General features: G+C 51.2%; 1 pseudogene; it reads left to right on the top strand.

Annotated features, from left to right (window-relative positions):
- The window catches only part of LOC113632965 (myosin-4-like), a 42733-nt pseudogene extending 33854 nt beyond the window's left edge, over window positions 1–8879 (top strand).
- The last annotated feature ends 6165 nt before the right edge of the window (window positions 8880–15044 follow it).

The following is a 15044-nucleotide window of genomic DNA, read 5'->3' as shown; positions in this document are numbered from 1 at the left end:
TCCCCAGCTCTCTCCCCCCAACAGGTGTGTGACAGCCCCCAGCTCTCTCCCCCCAACAGGTGACAGCCCCCAGCTCTCTCGCCCCAACAGGTGTGTGACAGTCCCCCTTCTCTTCTGGCCACCCCTCCCCCATTTGGCCACAGCATCGTCCTTCCTGCTGCCCCTTCTGTTTCCGAGACCATGATTCGATGTGTTTTCTCCACAGCTCTCTCCCCCGGTCCTCTCTGTGCCCATTCTGTGTCCCGTGTGAAGGTTCAGGGTCATACAGGTGTTCTGTTGCTTCTCCCCACGCATCTGCAGGTGAGGCCACACACCTGGGTCTTGTCCACACCTTCCCCGAAAGGTTTCACTGTACTTGTTCTCTCCTACATGAATGTCACGAATGAATCACCAATCCCCAAATTCCCTGGCAAATGCCTGTGCTATCAGACAGAGCCTGTGAAAACAGCCTAGATCAGGCCTGTCCTTTGCAGAAGAGATTTCCGACTTAACCGTGCAGATTGCGGAAATGAGCACGAATCTTCAGGAAGTGGAGAAGACCAAGAAGCAAGTGGAAAGAAAAGTCAGACCTCCAGGCTGCCCTAGAAGAGGTGGAGGCAAGTGTCTGGGATGTGAAGGAGGGCGGGGCACTGAGGAAGGGGACTAGACCACCCCCAGGGGCCCTTCCTGCAGGAGGCACTGGGGCTCCAATGGGAAGAATCCAGCCCCACCCCCGCCGGGGGGGGGGGACCAGCTGCTCTCTGCTGCTTCGTCTCCTGGGTGTCCTCTAGTCCATCATATTTCTCCTACTGAATAAATAAACTTGTTCATTATGTCCTCAACGTCTTCCTCTCAGAAAGCAAGAACTCAATCACCAAACATCCTGAGAGCCAGCTCAGAATGCCTTAGTTTAAACAGAGAGTTATACACAGTCATCTTTGGCTGCTGGGAATTCTGTGTGGTCCAAAGAGTGCAGTATCCTGATGTAATCATCAGTTGTGGCCAGTGAGGGGTTTGGGGCTTTGCGCTGTCTCTTTACTTTTGTGACAGTCCCTCCAAAAGGAATTTTGTTTTTCGTTAAAGTTAATTCAACTTACTTTGAGATCAAAGTACTTACTTTGAGATCTTAAGACATTCTAGGGAAATCTGCACTATGCAGGATGACAGGAGAGCAATTCCTCTGTCTTTCTCTGTCTTTTTTGAGAAGAGGTTGGCTCCTCACTTATGGTCACTATTTAAAAAGACTCAGTAATCAAAATTTTTACTAATTGAAAACGATGATCTGTCCTCCTCAAGACATAAGATTGTCAACAACAAGTCTTCAGTTCTAGTTTCATTACTAGTAACAACTTGGAAGCAAACTGTTTGACCTTTTTGAGTACTGTTCTATTTATTTGTAAAATGAGTCTAATAATACCCATTTTATCATAATGCGGATGAAAAACCTCATTCGAGAAGGTGGCTGCCCCCGGCAATCCCAAGCACTCCTTGACTTTTATCAGGGTTCCTTGGAGTATGAAGAGAGCAAGATTTTGCGTGTCCAGCTAGAGTTGAACCAGGTGAAATCTGAGCCTGAGATCACTGAGAAGGACGGAGAAATCGAGCAGCTGAAAAGAAACAGCCAGCGGGCAGCAAAGGCCATGCAGAGCGTGCTGGACGCTGAGATCCGGAGCCGGAATGATGCTCTGAGGCTGAAGAAGAAGATGGAGGGGGACCTCAGTGAGATGGAGATTCAGCTGCGCCACTCCGACCGCCAGGTGGCACAGACCCAGAAACACCTGTGCTCAGTCCGGAGCCAGCTCAAGGTGAGTGCACGGCCCCTGGAGGACCTGGCGGGACCTCAGCCTGCCCTGGGCTCCGGTCTTACCCCTGGTTTCTCATGAAGGACTCCCAGCTGCATCTGGATGATGCCCTGAGGGGCAATGAGGACCTCACGGGGCAGCCGGCCATCGTGGAGCGCAGGAATGGCCTCTTGCCGGAGGAGCCGGAGGAGAGCAAGGTGGCCCTGGAGCAGACGGAGCGGACCCGTAAGCTGTCGGAGCAGGGGCTGCTGGATGGCAGCGACCGCGTGCAGCTTCTTCACTCCCAGGTGTGTCCATCCTCACTCCACCCAGGGTCCACCCTGGAGGCAGGCAGGACCCAGGCTTGATGGAAAGGAGTTCCCACCACTCCTTCCAGGCTAGTGGTCAAGACAAACTTTCATTAGGCCTAGTTCTTGGAATAACTTTGTCTCTAGATGGACAGATTGCTAAGCTTTCTTTTATCTGAAGATAAAAGATCATGGGGAAATCGGAGCAAGGAATGACGAATTATTGCATAAAAGGGCTGGAAAAGGCTTCACAGAGGCAGTAACATATAAGCTGAAAGCTTAGAAAATTAGGATTGTCTTTTGAAATAATTACTTTTAGGAAAGTTGAAGAATTCCTTGTTTCATTTTTTACTTTTTTGGACCACGCCACATGGCATACGGGATCTTAGTTCCCCAACCAGGGATCGAACCCGCGCCCTGCGCGATGGAAACACAGAGCCCTAATCACTGGACCGCCAGGGAATTCCCCCAGAATTCCTTGCTTTAAAAACTATTTTTTGAATTAGCCAAAAAAATAGAAAAATACCAACCATATTGTTAGCATTTTGGGATCTCTTATTCTAGGCTCTTGTTTCTATACAAATATGATATTTTTTGTAAACGTGATCAATCCTTTTGCAACTTTTTTTCATTTAACAACGTGTTGTGAACATATTTCTATATTTTAGGGGATTTTTGGGGTTTTTTTGTTTTTGTTTTTTGTTTTGCGGTACGCGGGCCCCTCACTGCTGTGGCCTCTCCCGTTGTGGAGCACAGGCTCCGGACGCACAGGCTCAGCGGCCACGGCTCACGGGCCCAGGCGCTCCGCGGCATGTGGGATCTTCCCAGACCGGGGCACGAACCCGTGTCTCCCGCATCGGCAGGCGGACTCTCAACCACTGCGCCACCAGGGAAGCCCATATTTCTATATTTTAAAATAGTTTTCTACGATACAGTTTTTTAATGGCAGAAAAGCAGTCCACTTTAGTTGTGTATTATGACACTTTTATTTAATCAGTCTTCTATGGTTGGACATTTTTAGACTGTTCCCAATAAAAATTTTTATGATTAGAAGATTGTATGACAAACTTCTTCATAACTAAATTTTCACATATATCCATGATTACTATTTCCTTAATATTCCTGGAAGTATATATTCATGGTCAAAACAGCAAAGACATTTATGATATGTTGTAAACTGGTCTTTAAACAAAGTTGTCCCAACTTTTATTCCCATGGGGAAAATATGTGAGAGTGCTTAGCTATTATTTTTTTAATCTTCACCAATTTTATGGTTGAAAATGCCTCATTTAAAAATTCTTGTTTCTTTGATTACTAATGAGGTGGAACATTTTGTCGTATTTGTTGGCTACTTGTATTTCTTCTGGTGTGTCTTAGCTATTTGTACTTTTGCCCTTTTTTCTTAATGATTTGTCTTTTTTACATATTAAGGAAGGAAATACCTTTTCAGTAATGCACACTGCAAATGTTTTCTCGTTTGTCATCATCCTAACAACTCTATGTACAATGTTGTGATCATGAGAATTATTTTTCATTTCACAGTTATGTCAACCATTTCCTTGTTCCAGCACGTTTAACTAAGTAATCTATCCTTCCTCAAATATTTGAATGTCCACATTTATCATTTACTCAGTTCTTTTCTGTACAATTCTCGGGCCTGTTTTGGGATAGCTGTTCTATCAAAGATGAAAGCGTCTTTTTCATTTTTTTCACCTGTGTGAAAAATAAGAAATGGAACGTTCTCGAGATTGACTTCTTTCCCCACCCAACCCTCTCCCTTCCAATCGTTGTACGTGTCCAAATGTAGCCCGAACCTCTTATCTAATTTTTCTTGTAGAACACGTGCCTGATAAATAGCAAGAAAAAACTGGAAGCTGACATAGCCCAATGCCAGGCAGAGGTGGAGAACTCTATCCAGGAGTCCAAAAATGGAGAGGAGAAGGCCAGGAAGGCCATCACGGATGTGAGCTCCATTCTTTCTTATCAGAGATGCTGTCTGGAGATGAGAAAGGGGCTTCTAAGCCGGGACCTGCAAGTAGGTTTCCTCTCCTCACCCCTGCATTCAGTCAGTGGTGGCTTCCTGGAGAAACGGAAGGAGATGGAGCCTCAGCAGAGGCCAAGCGGGAGGGGAGCCATGCAGAATCAGCGGCGGCTGTGGGAAGGAGGAAAGCATCAGCGTGCCTAGTACCAGCCGCACAGCATCCTCCGTGTGCCCGCATAGGAGGGGTGGGTGGCCCACTGATGCTCCTGTGGACTTAACCAGGCGGCCATGATGGCCGAGGAGCTGAAGAAGGGGCAGGACACCAGCGCCCACCTGGAGCGCATGAAGAAGAACCTGGAGCAGACGGTGAAGGACCTGCAGCACCACCTGGACGAGGCTGAGCAGCTGGCCCTGAAGGGCGGGAAGAAGCAGATCCAGAAGCTGGAGGCGCGGGTAGAGTGGCGGGAGAGGACTCTCACTCCCAGAGTGACACCAGTTCAGCCGCCTCTGGCAGAACCACAGTCCAGAAACTTAGGTGGCGGGGAATTGGGCACTGAGTCGACTGTAGGTTCAGTTTGAGGACCACTTGTGAAACTCCCTGTGAGCCAAATGTCCCCCCTACTTCTCCCTCTCCGGTCCCTACGCCCCAAGACACACACAAACCCATTTTTGAATGCGTATCCCTCGATAACTACAATATAAGGACATTTCAAATGTTCACATTCTGTTTTTATACAGATTCAGATCTACATAAATGGAAGGGGAAACATACCTTACAATCATAAGATTACACATTTTGGTGCAATTTACATTTTGGACCAGGCTCCACTTTGATAAACAATGGCCCATCCTACATAAGATACGCAGTCTCCCTTGCCCTCCCATTCCGGGATCTCATTCCCTTCCCAGATTTCCTGATGTCGAAACACAACTTTCAATTCTGCTGCCTTCCTCAACTCCATCCTAAATGCAGGGTGACTGGCGTTTCCCCCGGGCTAACTCGCCAGCAAAGTGCGATCCACACACAGGACAGTCCTGATTTTTCTTTACCTGGGAGCGTAGTTTTTAGTTTTTAGTTTCTTTGCTGGTGGTTCCCTTTGTTTCCTATACCCCTTGCTTTTCCTGTTAGACCCTGGATGGTTTGTTTTATTTGTTTTTCTAAACAGGCTGCATTACCCATTTGCAGTTTGGAGAAGGGCTCAGAGGAAGAGGATGTTAAACTGTCTCTGCTGTCCCCCAGAGAAGGGGCACGAAAGAGGGAAAGAGGATGAAGGGGAGGAGAAGAGAGGGAAACAACTTCTCCCAGCAGGAAAGACCCGAACACATTCTTCATGCCAGCCTCCCAAGGATGTGGTCACCAGCACTTGTACACTTTAAATGTGAAACAATTTTTTGGCTAAAAACTACAAGGCTGTAGACACATGAGTAACAAAAGTAAACACCAGGGAAGTCAGAGCTCCCCCCAGAATTCTTTAAATGCTTATTTTTAATTATTCCCAGTCCTCTTCTATTAAAACAAACTTGGGCTTGTCCTTCACAGGGACCCCTCCCTGGACGGAGGAATTAGATCCCATGCCACCCTCTTTGATACTCTGATTCCTGGGTTGGCCGGGAACCCTCCTCCAACCTCCCCTCTGTCGTGGTGAGGCACCTTGACTGTCCTCCAATCCCCAGCTGCCCAGTTATCTTAGCTCCATGAACCTTACAGAGGCCTAGAGAGAATTCCCAGGGAAGCTGATGGTAGACAGCTTCCCGGGGCCGGTGGGTGGGGTCTTCTCTGGAACAGTGCCCAGAGCTGCCTGTTCCACTGGTAGATTTCAAGGTTGATCCAGTGGGTCTGCAGGCCCAGAGCCGCCCTGTCTGTGGCTACTGGGATGCCCAGGGACTGGCTGCCACCTCCACCACTGGGCTCTCCCTGGATTGAGGAATCGGGCCCCAGGTGGTGACCTGCACTCTCAGTGGCTGTCCTGCCCCCTCACGACTTCAGGAAACGCAGACACAGCTATGAAATCAACAATACCTGTGTAGTGCTTTATCATCAAAAAATACTTCCACAGACTTTGTCTCATCTGATCCCCACATTCAAGGTGGTTTGGGGAGGAATTATCATCACCATTCTAAATACACGGAAACTCATACTCAGTGATGACAACGGGCTTACTTTGGATGGATCAGCTGGACGGGGGGCTGAAACACACCTTGGACTCTACCTGGCCCAGGTTCTCTCCATGACCCCTGCCACCTTCCTTGATCGGGAAGCCCTCACCGAGCTGCATGGCCCCAGGGGAGGCGTCACTTTTTTGCGAAGCCTGGTCCACTAGGCGAGGCGCGTGCACCCGGGGTGCTCCTGCCCAAAGACGGCGTCTCGTTGTCACTTGCACAAAGCCACGGCACGGACTAGTGGCGGCCTTGGGAACCACATGTGTTCCTGAGCCCTAGGAGGAGTCATCTGCGCAAAATATAAGTAGAGCATCTTGAGTTTACCCTAAAACAACCGGCACGTGAGTGGGTGAGAAAAGCCTGGGAGGCGTGACCTGACCTCTGTGCTCTCTTCTGGGAGCAGGAGTCACATAGCGGGCTAGAGGCTGAGCAGAAGAGGGGAGCCCAGGCCCTGAAGGGCGCGCACAGATACGAACGGAAGGTCAAGGAAATGACTTACCAGGTAGGCAACGGCTCTCCTGCATCCCCTGGATCTGACCCGGCAGAAGCAGCGGGGGAGGGGGTCTGGGGCCCTGGCACCGACGCTGTGTTGGCAGGCCGAGGAGGGCCGCAAGAACATACTCAGGCTCCAGGACCTGGTGGACAAGCTGCAGGCCAAAGTGAAGGCTTCCAGGAAGCAGGCGGAGGAGGCCGTGAGTAGGGGGGTCCCGGGGAGTGCGGGGGGAGGCGCCCTGGCCCCGAGCAGGAGTCCGTCCCTGTTTCACAGTGCCCGCGGCAGCTGAGGCCTGAGTTTTCATTTGCAGGCTATAAAGACAAGCCCAGGACGCCTGCCCTTTCCCTCCCCGGTCTTCATTATGCAAACCTGCCCCACCTCCCCCTCCCCTGGGCCTCCTGCCTCACTAGTCCTGGCCCCGCCCCTCCATCCCTTCCCTCTGCCTCAGCCCACCTGGCTTTAATCCCACCCACACTGGCTGACTCCACCCACCCCCAACTTACTCAGAATTCCCTGCCCTGTGAGCTAACCTTGAACACCTGGCCTTAATTCACATCATCACATCTCAGCCCTGGCCCTGGCTTCTACCACATCCATCCCTCCCTGGCCTCCCTAGCTCCCACCCTCCAGTTCACCCTTTTTTATCTGCCCTTGAGCAAACAGGTGAAACCAACAGTGAGGAAATAGTTTGGGCTGAAACCAACATTTCCCAAATATCTTCTGGGGCCACTAGGTCTCGAGGATGTTAATAGCAGGAAGTTGGGGCAGCAGGTGGGGGGAGGGGGAGGTATTTTACAGAAAAGAAATCGTTTGGGAAACTCTGGGTTACACAAAGTTGGACGATGGGTGGCTTTACTTCAGGGATTTCTCAGATTTTGCAGGGAATACGGGATGGACTCCGTAGTGGAAAAGGTGTTCTAGATTGCAGCATCTCCCACCCTTTAGTGGACCTTGGCATCTTTGTGTTGGAGGCAGCGCCTCCCACAGGACTAGTGTCCTGAGGAACAAAACCTGGGGGAGTCTGGCCTAGATAATGACAGAGGGTGTGGCTTCTCCCCTGTCCTTTTTACTCCCCGCCCAAGAGCCTGGTGCTTCTGTCCTGACCTCTGGGAAGCAGATCTGAACCGGTTAAGTTGGGGGAGGATCAGTACAGTTGCAGCAGGACTGGCCAGGCTGGAGGGGCCCCGGGAGGCCACCTTCATCAGAAACGCTTGGATGGCTCTCGGACCCATACAATTCCCCGGGGTTGCAGGCAGACAGTACAGGGAGCAGGCCCAGGCGGGGTGGGGGGGGGCGGGGGCTGGCCCTTTGGTGTCTGACAGCTCCACATGCCTTGGGACACTTGGATTTCCTCCCAAGAGCTCCGGGGTTGGGGGGATGGCAGAGAGGCGGGGTGCAGGGGAGCATGCAGGCATCCTGGGGGCAGCAGACCCGCGAGGTAACCAGGCAGTGCACACAGGCGCCAGGGGCATCGTCTTCACCGCTGCAGAGCTCAGCTTTCCCTCCTCTGCCGCCAGGGAATTGGGGGCCCAAGCTCTCCTGGTTCCGCGGCTCCCCAGAGGCCACCAGGGACCGGGGGCCTCAGCGCCAGAGTGAGGGACTTCCTCAGCCTCCTGCCCCCTCCACCTTCCGTTCAGGAGGAGCAGGCCAACACACGGCTGTCCAGGTGCCAGAGGGTCCAGCGCAGGCTGGAGGCGGCCGAGGAACGGGCGGACATCGCCGAGTCCCAGGTCAACAAGCTGCGGGCCAAGAGCCGCGACATGGGGGCCCCGGTGAGAGCAGACTTCCTCCCCAGACGTCCTAGAACCCAGGACCAGGCAGCACCCAGGAGAGTTTGGAGGGTGCCTGTCAGTGCACCTTCCCCGCTGCCGGTCGTGCAGCCACAAAAGTCACTGCTTTAGCCTAGACCCCGTGGTTCCAGGCTCACAGGAGCAGTGCGGGACCAGGGGCCAGACCACCCTATCATGCCCGCCACTCCCTGTTGCAAGAGGCACTGCCCAAGAAGCCTCTGCTTTGGGGGGGATTCACCCCAACTCCGGGAGCTCGACTGGTTTGTTTTTACAACGCGCAAAGGGAGATAAAGCCACGCCTGAATATTTTCCTGAGGCTCCAGCTGCCCCCACTTGAAGACAGTGCCCAGCCTCACCTTCAGTTTGACTCATTTCCTGTGTACAATTCTTTTTCTCCCCCAGAAGATGGAAGAATGAGCCCTTCCCCCCCGTTGCCATGGGACACCTCGGGAAAACGGAGAGAAGGTGTGAGAAATAAATTCTCCGGACTACTCGGGTCCCTGGCTCTGCTGTGTTTATCATCACGGTCCATTCCTCCTCTGTGGGGTGGTTTGCAGATTCTTGCCAGGTCTATTTATAAACTATAAAGAAAGTAAGGGACGTGAAAGCAGACCCTCCTGGCCCTGAGAAGGAAAGGTGGAAATCCAACCATCTGGAGATATATCACCAGCTCCCCAGCAGTTAAAAATAAAAACCCTTTCAGATAAGCACACCCCTTTTTCTGCCTAGGAACTCATAATTCTTTCCAATTCAGTTCCCCTAAATTTACAGACAGGGAAACTGGACCCAGATAGACTAAGCACTCTGACTGTAGTTGTCCAGGGTGGTGGGAGACTAGACCCCAAGATCCCAGGGCCCCCCAAGCAGGGCTCTTGCCACCAAGCAGCTCTGCTTTTCTATCCCATCCCCCCCAGCAGCCGTGTCTCCACTCCTCTCAGACCACCCACAGCTCCCAGAACATCTTTGGAGGCAGTAGGCGCTCCTGAACCTGGGATGCATTCCTGGGAGGACAGATGCTTCCGGAAGGACTGCCTAGGGGCTGGCCTGTCCGGCAAGCCCTGCCCCTCCTTCGGGTCCCTCCTCTCCACGCACATGGACCCTCCCCCTGGTGCTTGAGCCAAGGGTGAGGGGCGCAGCTAGTCTCAGGGTCGCTCCCAGATCCCAGCCAGATCTTGCTGAGTGTCATTACGTTGGTTTGCTTACCCTGAAGGGTCATAAAGCAGCAGGACAAACAAGGACAGGATCAGAAGCCGAGACGAAATCTGAGCCTCAGCCTGACCACTTCGTAGCAGCAGCTGTGTGGCCTGGGTTGGCCGCATACATTCTCTGAACCTGAGTTGCCTCAACAGTCAGACTGACCCGTGTGGTCAGGGGCATGGACTTTGGGTTCCAGCAAACCGGGATGGAATCCCAATATTATCACATACCAACTGTGTGGCCTCGGGCAACTTAAGACTAACGGTCTGAGCCTCGATTTCCTTATTCTGTAAGGCAGAGATACCAATAAAAATCTCAGCTTTCCCGGGACAGATGGGGGGTTGGGGGGTTGGCAAGGTGTGCAGGGATCCTGGCTTACTATGTACCAGGCACTGAGATGCACTCTCCTCTAACATCTGAGATCGTCCCTTCTCTCTGGCCTTCTAGGTCCTCCTTTCCATCTCATCACCAGCCCACCCCTTGTGCCTTTGATACAGTGGGGCCGGAAGTTAACGATGGGTGGCACCAGTCGTGGTGGCAGGAAATGATTCTGAGGTCGGGTGATCTCAGATGTCTGACCTCGCCACCACCATCATCACTATCATCACCATACTCACCATCATCATGGCTAAACTTGAGGACTGAAAGAGTCATTAAAAATGATCTCTTCGGGGGCTTCCCTGGTGGCGCAGTGGTTGGGAGTCCACTTGCCGATGCAGGGGACACAGGTTCGTGCCCCGGTCCGGGAAGATGCCACATGTCGTGGAGCAACTAGGCCCGTGAGCCGTGGCCGCTGAGCCTGCGCGTCCGGAGACTGTGCTCCGCAACGGGAGAGGCTGCGACAGTGAGAGGCCTGAGTACCGCGATGAAGAGTGGCCCCCGCTCGCCGCAACTAGAGAAAGCCCATGCACAGAAACGAAGACCCAACACAGCCAAAAATAAAATAAATAAATAAATAAAAATTTTTAAAAAGCTAAAAAAAAAAATGATCTCTTCAATCTCCTCAGTTTTACAGGCAAGGAAACCAAGGCTGTTCTCAAAGTCCCCAGATACCAGATCCTAATCCTACATTTCTGCCACCCTACTGCATCGCCCTCCCAATAAAAGTAATACAATTTCAAATACACGAACAATTTTGTATGATGCTGAGTATTTATGGGACCGTTTTCCTCTTTTCCATCCTGGCCTCCCAACAAGCCCATCAGGAGGTCAGGCAGATATTAATACCTTCATTTTCTGACAGGGCTGCAGATGGACTGTGGCTTTTCCAATGCTGAGGAGGAACTGACATGGCAGCTCTTCAGACTCACTGTGCAGCACGGAGTCTCACACAGTGGCCTTTCCCTCTGTGTGGGCGTGGGCTTTCGTGGTGAGAGCCCTGGGGCCAACCTGCCGGGGTCCCAGTCTTGCCCTGCCATTCACAGCTGTGTGATTGGGAACAAGTTACTCCATGACTTTAAGCCTCAGCATCCTCACGTATAAAACAGGATGTAACAATGTACTTTAGAGGGTTATACTGAGAAGTAAGTAAGGATATGCAAGGAACGCCCTTGGTCTGGAGCCAGACACACAGTTTGTACCCTGGTAGCCTGGCATCATGGTGGGCAGAGGTAACACATGGTCTAAGGGCACAGGTGGAGTGTAAGACAGGGGCCCAGATGGGCTGGGGCTTTCACTGTGTCTCTAAGGAGCTTCCTCTGGTTTGAGGGGCTAACACACCATGCATTTGAGGGTCATCAAAAAAATTTCCTGTGGAATCACTCCTGACACCCCAACAAAAGCAGATCTGGATTCCATCTGCTCAAACACTCCCCAGGTCACCTGGAGCTGCCTAGCATCTCTGCACTTACCTGGTCCCCCACCTCCCCACCCTGGGCCCTCAGATCTCCAGCACATCATACTTTCCAGAAGGCCTTGGGCAAGTAAGGGAATGTCCCTGAGCCCCAACATGGGGTAGGAAGTCCTGGAACTTCCTACCTCAGGATGAAGTTGTTGAAAGATTCCCACGTGGTGCTGCGCAAGAGATTTCCCCAGAAACGCAGTACTGCGCAAATTGGAGATGTTTTACTAACAAGAATGATAATAATAATGAGATCGTTGTTGTTGTTATTATTATTATCATTCAGCAGTGAAACCTAGCCACCAAACCTGGGCTTCGAGTTCTGGGGCCTGGGAGAACAGAACCTACCCTGACCCACAGGCCTCTTCAAAACAGAGCTTTGCTGCCACCTCCTGGCTATGGAAAGACATGCTTTTCATTTTGCAAATGACCTAGGGATTGCACCCCTGAAGTCTTGACATTAGACGTTCAGACTCAGAGGTGTCCTTGGGAATCAGGATCATGCCATCCAGGCCCCTGGTTTTGCAGATGAGAAAATTCAGATTCGTGATAGGATCTGGTAACCCCACAGGATGAAGTGTCACAGCCAGACGCCCAGGTCTCGGGGCTCCCAGACGAGGGCCCCCTCAACTGAGTGTCTGTAGAAGAGGACCCTGCAGAATCTGAGATGGAGGCCTAGGACCGGACAGGCAGCGAGCGGGCCCCAGCGATGGCCCTGGCAGCAGAGGGTGGGACCATGGCCAAGGGTCTTCTCCCAGACCTCACTGCCCTCATCCCAGGAACCAACAGACTGCAAAAGAAGTGTTGGCCCCAGAGTGGAAGGCAGTGGACCTCCACAAACAGCCCCCTGCCCCTAGCAGGGGTGGGTGATCAGACCCCGGGTTTCTCTGGGACGAAGGTGGCCCGTGGAGTTTCCAAAAGTGAGTCTCTTGGCCCTTTTCCTAGGCCCAAGACAAAGAACCAGGGCCTCCACTCCACAGTGAGATACCCAAGTCAAGACCTTTGCCATCTGATCCTTCACACCCCTCCCACCTTTCTCCTGTCCCAAAAGGGGTCGAAACAACGGGTTTCCTTGCCCTCTGGCCTTTGGGTGGATCCAGCCAACAGGGAGCTGAGACAGAAAAGCAGAGGGGAAGAGGAGAGAGAGGCCCTTTATTCCCTGCAAGCAAAGGTCCCATTCCCTTCAGGCATCGCACTCCCCAGCCCCCTCTGTGTCCATCTCCAGCGACCGGTCCCTCACGTTGCTTGCGCCTGGAGCTCTGCCCTACCCCTGTGGCCTCCCTAAACCTGCCCACACCTCCCTAAAGAGTCTCTCCCTCAAACACCCCACACATTATGCTGATCTGAGTGTGTCGCCTGCTTCCTGCCGGAGCCCTGGCTGATACACACCCTGCCCTGCACATCTATTTCCCTGCTCCACGGCCCTCCTATGGAGCGGGGCCAGCTGACCATGCAAAGCACCACTACCTCGCTGCGGCCAGCGTACATCTCCAGGTCATAAATCCCACTCGGATCGCTAATGACCCATTCCGTGTCACTGCACACTTCCACTTGACGCAGACCTCCCCTCAAATGACGCTTTTAGGATTGCATCCAGGTCCCTTTTTTTCATTTAAACTCATAGCTCTTAAACCCAGGAAGAAGCAGTCCTTTCCTGCTGAGATCTAAGTGGCATCGGTGGTGTCCTGGAACCAGCCCGTACCGGTTCGCAAGAGCCAATTATAAAACTTTTTAGGAATTCTGTGAACCAGTTCTTACAATTAAATTTCATAATTCACTTACTATGAAAATTAAATTTTGTAATATTACAATGAGATAAATTACAGATCTTCCTCGACTTACGATGGAGTCACATCCCAGTAAACCCACTGTAAATTGAAAACATTATTAAGTCAAAAATGCATTTAATACATCAAACCTACCAAACATTGTAGCTTAGCCCAGCCCTCCTTGAACGCGGTCAGAACCCTTACATTAGCCTACAGTTGGGGAAAATCATCTAACACAAAGCCTATTCGATAGTAAAGTGTAGACTGTCTCGTGGAATGTATTGAATACGGTACTGAAAGTGAAAAATACAATACTCTTCTGGGTGCAGAATGGCTGTAAGTGTATCGGTTGTTCCCCCTTGTGACTGCATTGCTGCCTAGGAGCTGTGGCTGCTACCCTGCCAGCATCACCAGAGGATCAGACTGCATTCCACTAGGCCGGGGAAAAGGTCCAAATTCAAACTTCAAAGCACAGTTTCTACTGAATGCATATTGCTTTCCTAAAGTTGAAAAACTGTGAGTCGAACCATCTTAAGTCAGGGAGGACCTGTATACTAAAAACAAAGGGACTAAAAAGTCAATACATATAACTAATTTACTACATTTTGTTATGATTTATGACTATTACATCCGTGTGGTAGAAATAGTCTCCAATGGAGTGCTACTTACATCTCTTCCTGTCTCCGCATTCAGTGACGTCACAGGGGATCCTGAACCTGGCCGTGGTGGAAATATTTACACCACGGAAACTGGCAAACAGGTCAATGCAGGGCTTTTTTTATTTGTTAGCTTGTTAAACATTTACCAGCACACCACTAAGTGGAACCCATGAAACCCAAGTAAAAACAAATGTGCAATTCTGTATATAAAGATATTGGAGTATGTAGGGCCAAGCCCACCCTCCATGTTCCCACAGGTCCTACCAGGTCAACTGATTCAAGGCAGCAAATTGAGAGGATTTCTCAGGGCTAAGAACTGCACCCTGCAGAGTGTAGGGAAGTTGGGGAGGACGGGAAGGCAATGTGGACCTTGCCATCCAAGTCCCAATTCCACGGCTAGGGCATAGGAACTCATTCAGCTGTGACAGAAGTTCAGCTTCAATGTCTAGGCAAAAAAGAAGATTTATTGGTTCACCTAAATGAAAATTTCAAGGGTAGTCAATCTTCAGGCTGACTGGGCCCACAGACATGTAGTTGGATCTAGGTTTTCAGATGACTTCTTATTTTTCTCTTTCCATCTCTCCATTCTGCTTTCCTCTAAATTAACTTTATTCCCAGGAAGCCTGCCCCTCTGTGATTACAAAATGGCCAGGCTTATATCCTGTATCTTACCATCTTATGCCAGAGCTTCTCTTGCCCAGTAGTTCCTGCAAAAGCCAAAGGGCTGGTTTTCATTGGCTGTAATTGCCCGGATGGTCAGGCCCCTGGTCGGGAGATGGTAGGAGGATGTGAGGCTTTGACTGGTCAGTTCTCAGTCAAGGGGGACCAGCTGCACCCAAACCCCATGAACCCAGAGTCAGGAGGGGTGTTTCCTATTCCTCCTACTAGGTCAAGCGCCTATTCCCAGAAGCAGTGTCGGGGGAAAAAGGGCACCGACTCTTCATTACGAGGACTCACGAGCACAGGGCCACGGGCTTTGCTGAGTCTGCTTCTGCTTTCGGAACTGGGCTGCCTTCCCACAGGGTCACTGTGTGGACAAACCCATACAACAGCTGTAAACCCCCTGGCACAAAGTGCGCTTCTAAAA

This window comes from Aethalodelphis obliquidens, unplaced genomic scaffold (genome assembly GCF_003676395.1).
Source record: "Aethalodelphis obliquidens isolate GAN/ISIS:26980383/991018 unplaced genomic scaffold, ASM367639v1 scaffold38, whole genome shotgun sequence".
In the NCBI taxonomy this organism is placed as follows: domain Eukaryota; kingdom Metazoa; phylum Chordata; class Mammalia; order Artiodactyla; family Delphinidae; genus Aethalodelphis; species Aethalodelphis obliquidens.
This window is presented reverse-complemented; position numbering and strand designations above follow the sequence as displayed.